Genomic DNA, 8,308 nt, shown 5'->3' with positions numbered 1-8,308 from the left:
CTTATCTTCTACTACCAATGCAAATGTATACTAATATAAATATTCTCATACAATTTTTGACATTTTCATCAAGTCCCAGCATAGTAATTTCATCATATTCTTTCTTTTATGGCTATAATTCCAAATGTGAGAAATTTTAGGAAGTTAACTTAGAACTTGTGAAACATTTTTATTTTAAAGGGATATATTTCTTTTCTTTTTTTTTTAAGGTCACACCCGGCGGTGCTCAGGGGTTACTCCTGGCTTTATGCTCAGAAATTGTTCCTGGCAGGCTCAGGGGCCATATGGGATGCTGGGATTCGAACCACCAACCTTTTGCATGAAAGGCAAATGCCTTACCTCCATGCTATCTCTCTGGCCCTTGGGATATATTTCTTATAAAAGCCCTATATTCACAATTGCTTGTGTCAGACAGTAAGGCACACCTACCACCAACTAATAACAACTCTCCACATTGCCTGAAAAACCCAGTCATTATCAGTATTTGCTTTCATAAATTTTAGTCATTAATGCCCCTGACTGAATACTGACTCTTGGCAACATCCATATTTCAGTCTATATACCAAGATCTGTGATTGTGATAAATCACAATCAAGATATAGCCCTAGACTCCATTTTAATAGTATGCTAATCTTTGCTTCATATGACTCTTTAGTCACCATCATCTGTATGCTAGCTATAATGAATCAAACATTTATAATTTCAATTCTATATATTTAAGACAAATGCATTTTACCAGATATACTAAATAGCCAGTATTTGCAATTCACTGATAAATGATAACTTTAGACTTTGTGATTACAGAAATTGTAAGTACAAAAATTAGATAAATTATCTAAGGCTTGGCAGCAAGTGGCAAGACTATACAGTGTTCATTCCTTCTCCAGATCACTTTTCTCAAATGAGATTAAGAAGCTCTGAAATAATAAATCTTATTAAAATATATGTTTTGGAGGTCTAGAGGAAAATTACAGCAGGTAACAACCTTGATTTGCACGCTTCTGACCCAGGTTCAATTTCCAGAAACCCATATAGTCCTCAAGCCTATTAGGAATAATCCCTAAGTACAGAGACAGCCAGTAGCAAACTCTTAACACAACCAGATGTGGCTCCATCCAAAATCAACAACTCACCAAACTACATGCACTTTCAAAGACTATAATCAGCAGTACTATATAGTGCAATCTTCATTGTTTTTCTCCATTTTATTTTCTTAGAATTCAAATTCATTTCTGTATGATTTATTTTGGCAGTATTATTACCTTTTAACTGCCAGAAATAATACAAAATATGCTACTATGATATGTGATGAATAGAAAAGTAAAGATCAGTAATTTATGCTCACCCTATATTTAAGGATTTTTGTGCTAGTTACTCTTATAAGACAGGCAAGTCATATTATAAAGCGGATCCTTCAATAAAGTGCTAGGTTTGAGTTTAGTTTCTATTTGAAAGTGAACACCCTCATAGTATAAGTATCTACTCTAGCCAGCACTTTAGACAGAAAGAAAAGAAGGTTGCCAGAGGTAGTACCATATACTGGAGTCTTTTCAGAGAAAAAGGATTATTGCCTATGTTAAACTACTAAGGATTCTGTAGGAACATGGATTTTGTTTTAAGTGAAGTTTTGGCTCTTGAGATTCTTTATTATTGTAGCGAATGACTGTCACTTTAAATTGCTTACCTCCAAGTTTGACATTTTACCTGCTGAGTTTTATCTTTGTCATCTTTACTGAAGTGTCAGGGAACTAGAGAGAAACTAGTTAGGTATTTTAAGGATGCACCTTGTGTCACTTTTTAGTAAACTATATTACTCTATAAGTTCAAACTGTAGCAAAAAATGTTATCGTAGGGTCCGGAGAGTTAGCATGGAGATAAGGAGTTTGCCTTTCATGTAGAAGGTCATTGGTTCGAATCCCAGCATCCCATATGATACCCCAAGCCTGCCAGGAGTGATTTCTGAGCGTGGAGCCAGGAGTAAACCCTGAGCGCTGCTGGGTGTGACCCGCCCAAAAAATGTTATGGTAGAAGGGTAGCTACACATACATCATTTTTTGAAGATTATTATTTAACATACCATCTTAATTATTTCAGCAACATTTTGCAGGAATTTTGTTTTGGCTTTATTAGATATCTGTTTGGTAGCTATAGCTGTCTATGCTCAGGGCTCACTCCTGGCTCTGCACCAGGACAGTTTCTGGTGACCACCTAATGAAATATCTCTGCTGCACTTTGTAGTTTTTAGAGTAGAATTTATTTATATCCTAGGTTAAGTTTATTACTAAATATATTTATTCAACTGTAGATGGCATTTTCTTAAATTCTTTTCTAGGTTGTTGATACAATATAGAAGAATGATATTACTTATATGTGGTATTTAGAATAACGGCATGAACAAATGCAATGGTTTAAAAGGGGGTTGTCTCAAACACCATTGGCCCCAGAGTATAGAGAGGAGAAGGACAGTAACTGAGTGAAGTGGAGAAACACAAATCTAAAAGGATAGGGGCCAAGGTCTCAGCAGTCTAATATGCATTGGTAATGTTATAAAGGGAAAGAACTAAATATCCAAGCCAAAAGCAACAACAATGGAATCAAGACACTAAAACTTTAACAATATAAACTTAAAATGGGCTTTTTATACTGGACAGCTAGGGGGCAAAGGTTGATGGTATAGGATACACTCTGAGAACAAGGCAGAGGGAGATTGACACTAGTGGTGAAATTGGCCCTGATTTATTGTATGTCTGAAACTCAACTATGAAGGACTTTGTAAACCACATTGGTTTCAATAAAATTAAAATTAAAAATAAATCTCATTTCATAAGCTAATATTATATTCTGTATATTCTGTACTCTTAATAATTTTCACATGTTTAAAGAATCTTAATATCTTGCTAATAAAAGAGTTTATAAGTTCTAACATGATAATCTTATATTTGGGTTTCTTTTTGGTTTGTTTTGGAGCAGCAGATGGCAATAATCAGTGGTCACTCTTGACTACACAGGAATAACTTGTTGCAGTGCTTGATACCACTTGTGATGCTGGGGATTAAACTCAGGTTGGCAACATGCAAGAAAAGTACCCTACCCACTGTAAAATCATGCCCTTATTTTGGCTAGTATTCTTATCACAAGAATAGAAATGCGTAAAGTGTACTTCATTACTTTGGTACAGATCCTAGAAGAAAACATTTCGATTTTCACCATTCACTATTGTTTTATGTGCTTGTTATTTATATGTTTATTAAATTGACCTAATTTCCATCTCTTCATTTTATGACATTTTATTGTAATGTAACTGTGGTATTTAGCTGAATGCTTTTTGTGCATATACTTAAGATAACGTGATTTTTTCGTTTTTCTAAAAGATCAGGTATAAAAGTGCTCTTAGGATAAGATGATTATGGGACCTGATGGTGACACAAGCAATATGGTTCTGCCTTGCCTGCGCCAGCCTAGGACAGATTTTATTTCGATTCCCTGGCGCTTCATATGGTCCACCAAGCCAGGAGCGATTTCTGAGCACATAGCCAGGAGTAACCCCTGATCATCAACAGGTGTGGCCTAAAAAACAAAAAACAAAAAGAATAAGATGATTATATGAGAGGTTAATAATATACCATAAAGATATTATGAAATAGTGTCATGCTTTCTGTGCTCTCTTATACTAACACAAGACTTTGGTATTATAATTTATAAATTATGCCAACGTGCTTTAAAGTTAAGTTACTTTTCTCTTGAATTTTACTACTTATATTTATATTTTAAGTACTAGCATATCTTTTGAATATGACATCATTTCAATTATACTAGTTGAAAACCATTCCTCAAATAGCTGAAAATTGAACTCATATGACCCAGCAATACCAGTCCTAGGTATATATCCTAGGAACATAAAAAAATACAAAAATGCCTTCTGGACCTCTATGTTCATTGAAGCACAGTTTATAATAGCTAGAATATGGATACAAACCTGGTGCCCAATAACAGATGAGTATCTTAAAAAAAACTATGGTACATTTACACTATTGAATACTATGCAGATGTTGGGAAAAATGATGTCATGAAATTTTGCTATACATGGATGGACAGGATGATTATTATGCTGAGTAAAATGAGCTGAAGGGAGGATTGACATTGAATAGTTTCACTTATCTGTTGGATATAATAAAAATAAAAAACAGTATGACAATAATATCCAGAGGCTATAGTTCATTTTTATAGAAATGAACACCAGGAGGACCAGTTAATGACATGCACCTTGCCACAAAGAGTAGTGAATACAGTTAGAGCATTAATCACAATAGCAATTTTCATGACCAAGATAGTGGGCAAAAGAGGCAGTTTGGGGTGGATAGGGAAACAAGGGACATTGGTGGCAGGATGTTTGCACTGGTGAAGAGTGGTATGAAACCTTTTTGTATGAACATTTTTCTTATCATAGTGTTTAAAGAAATAAAATCTGTTATAATGGTCAATTCATTTTAATTCCCCTTTAACAAATAGCACTGTGTTTAAAGAATTACTTATATTCTTTGGTGGTATATAACAGAATTTATATGCAGAATTTTTTTCTAGAATTATTGAGCTTAAGAATAGTATGCATACATTAAGTACTATAATACATAAAGTAACATATCATTAGCTTGAAAGGAATGTAAGATCCTAGAAAAGTGCACACTTACCAGTGATCGAATACTTTCTTTATAGAAAATGAAACAGAGGTGTAACTTAAATACTATAGGTAATTGTTTTATTAAATGAAACCAAAGAAGAATTTCTAAGCAAAGAATATAGCATAAGTTTTTCCAGGTAATCCTAGACTATAGGGAATATAAATCTATAGATCTAGGTTAAAGTTTAGGAAAGTAATATGGGAGGATATACTTGGGGTTTAAACCTTAACTTTCAAGGTCTCTTAATTAACTTTCAGATATTATTATAGGAGCAGTTGATCAATCACTGCACCTTAATACTAATTTGTTGAGTTGCCCTTGGGAATGTTTTACATAAAATGAGATAAACTAAAAAAGTTCTTAAAATGTCTTCCAAAAAAGCATGATTTCTATTTGTTTTCACAACATAAATGGAACCAAATTAGCATAAAAATTATATGTCCTAACCTGAGTAATTTAACATAACCTCAGAGCATTTAGACATGGGTTGGTGCACGTATCACCTATTTCACCTATTGTGAAGGGCAACGTCCTGTGGAGAGCAATACTGAAAACAGAGGTACAAAAGCAAATAAATGTGAACAGGAATTTGATATCGAAAAAGGAATCTGATAAATTTCTTTTCTTTTCTTTATTTATTTTTTTTGGTTTTGGTTTTGAAGTCACACCTGGCAGTGCTCAGGGGCTACCCGTGGCTCTATGCTCAGAAATCGCTACTGGCAGGCTCGGGAGACCATATGGAATGCCGGGATTTGACCACTGTCCTTCTGCATGCAAGGCAAACGCCCTATGTCCATGCTATCTCTTCGGCCCCTAAATTACTTTTTCATCCATTCCCATTTTAAATATCATATTAAAATTGCTGGGTATTTCTCATATTTTATTATTTAAACTTTATAAAGCTTAATTTTTAGAATAGTGTTTTGAGAGTAAATAATTTCTAGAAAAAGGACCAGTGCTTTGAATTGAGAAGGTGCAAAACATCCCTATATGGGTTTATTTTGAAGCCTGAGATTTTTTTCAGTTTCTCATTGCTTCCATGATGAGGACTGCTCTCCACAAGAGTTTAATCAGATACGCAAAGTTATGTATTAAAGGTGAAATATAGTACCATACTAATTAAAACTGTGTAATAGAAAAGTACAAATACAAATAAGCTAGCTATAGCTTATTAATTTATATGCTTATTGGTAAAATATTACATAATAGTTAGCATCAAATAAAAATGGCATAACTAAATTTAAAATAAACATAAAATATGTAGAAATAAAAACTATGACGATTAAAATAAATTAAATATATATTATATATTTGCTACCAATGTCTTATTACAATTAAGCATTAATTAAATTATTATATATTACTCCAATATGTTCTCTTAAAAATAAATTACATAAAGAACTTTATACCATTTAACTTCTTATTATTCTTAGGAATAAAAAAATACATGTTTACTTGGTCTTTTTTTGTTTTATCATTTTAATTGAATTACTGTGAGATACAACTATTTTTTTTTTGTTTTTTGTTTTTTGGGCCACACCCTGTGACGCTCAGGGGTTACTCCTGGCTATGCGCTCAGAAGTTGCTCCTGGCTTCTTGGGGGACCATATGGGACGCCGGGGGATCGAACCGCGGTCCGTCCTAGGTTAGCGCAGGCAAGGCAGGCACCTTACCTCCAGCGCCACCGCCCGGCCCCGAGATACAACTATTAAGTTGTTCATAATTGAGTTTTGTCATACAATGTTCAATACTCATCCCTCACAAGTGCACGTCTCCTGCCAACAATCTACACAATTTCCCTTCTTCCATCCCTCCTCCTTGTCTCTATGTCAGATATATTTTTTATGGAGGAGGAGTCCTTGTGATGTAGGTCTGCACATCCCTTTTGATAATGGTCAAATAACTGAGTTCAGTGCAAGAGCTTGGGCCCTGAAATTTCAGGCCAACTTGCATCACAGGGATCATCTAGGACCACACAAATTGCTAATTGCAGGCCTCCAGTGCTATAGAAAACCATGCTCTGGGGACCATGTGAGCTAAGAATTAACTCAGGTTTTGACCTAATACAAGGCATGTATTATGTACCCCTATTCAAACTCTATGGTCCCTTCTTTTAGCTTTTTTAAAAAGGAACTTAAGCTTTTTAATACTATGCATACCTCTCAGAAGTCTGTAGAAATGCCCTGAACCTATAATGAAAAAAAAATAAAAACACTCCCAAAGGGGGCTGGAGTGGTGGCGCAAGTGGTAGGGCATTTGCCTTGCATGTGTTAACCTAGGACGGACAGTAGTTCAATCCCCCAGCATCCCATATGCCAACCCAGGAGCGATTTCTGAGACCATAGCCAAAAGTAACCCCTGAGCATCACCAGGTGTGACCCAAACACACACACACACACACACACACACACACACACACACACACAAAACACTTCCATAAGAATACAAAAGAGAAAATAATTGATTTTTCATAAAGTGGATGTTTGAAGATATATATGCACAGCCTAAATGACTATTATGGTATTAATTTTTATTATATTTAATTTATGCAAAGAGATCGTGTTCAAATTCATATACGTTTTCTTGTATTTTTCTATTTGGTTTGGTACTCCACTTGGTGCTTCTGGAATTCTCAGTTTTTCCATACTACAAAATATTAGTGGCCTTCACCAGTCTACCACAGTTACCTAACAAATAACAATATTTGACATTTTAAAATATTGTATTTAAATACCATGTTTACAAACATATTATAGTTGGGTTTCAGTTATAAAAAGAACACTCCCCCATTACCAGTGCAACATTCCCATCACCAATACCCCATCTCCCTCCCCACCCTGCCTGTGTTCAAGACAGATTTTCAAGTTCCCTAACACATTGACATTGTTATGATAGTTCTCAGTGCAGTTATTTTTCTAACTGCATTCACCACTCTTCGTGGTGAGCTTCATATGGTGAGCTGGTTTTTTCAGACCTCATCTCTGGGAATTATTTTAATAATCTCTTTTATTTTTCTTAAAACTCATAGATGAGTGAGACTATTTTGTATGTCTCTTGCTCCCTCTGACTTATTTCAATCAGCATTATAGATTCCATCTACATCCATGTATAGGTAAATTTCATTACTTCATATCTCTTAATGGCTGCATAATATTCCATTGTGTAGATGTACCATGGTTTCTTTAGCCATTTATCGGTTGAGGGCATCTTGGTTGTTTCCATATTCTGGCTAATGTAAATGCTGCTGCAATAAATATAGGTGTGAAGAAGGAATTTTTATTGCAATTTTGAGTTTCTGGGAGCTCAATTTCCAGTTTTATGAGGAATCTCCATATTGTTTTCTATAAAATCTAGACTAGAAGGCATTCTCACCAGCAGGGAATGAGAATTCCTCATTCCCACGTACCTGCCAGCATGAATGTTTCTTGTTCTTTGTGATGTGTGCCAGTCTCTGTGGCATGGGATGGTACCTCATTGTTGTTTTGATTTAAATCTCCCAGATGATTAGTGATGTAGAATATTTTTATATGCCTTTTAGCCATTTGTATTTTTTTCTTTGAGGAAATGTCTGTTCATGACTTCTCATTTTTGATAGGGTTAGACACTTGTTAAGTTCTGTCAGTAACTTG

Source organism: Suncus etruscus, chromosome X (assembly GCF_024139225.1).
Source record: "Suncus etruscus isolate mSunEtr1 chromosome X, mSunEtr1.pri.cur, whole genome shotgun sequence".
NCBI classification, from domain to species: domain Eukaryota; kingdom Metazoa; phylum Chordata; class Mammalia; order Eulipotyphla; family Soricidae; genus Suncus; species Suncus etruscus.
Note: the sequence above shows the minus strand (reverse complement) of the source record.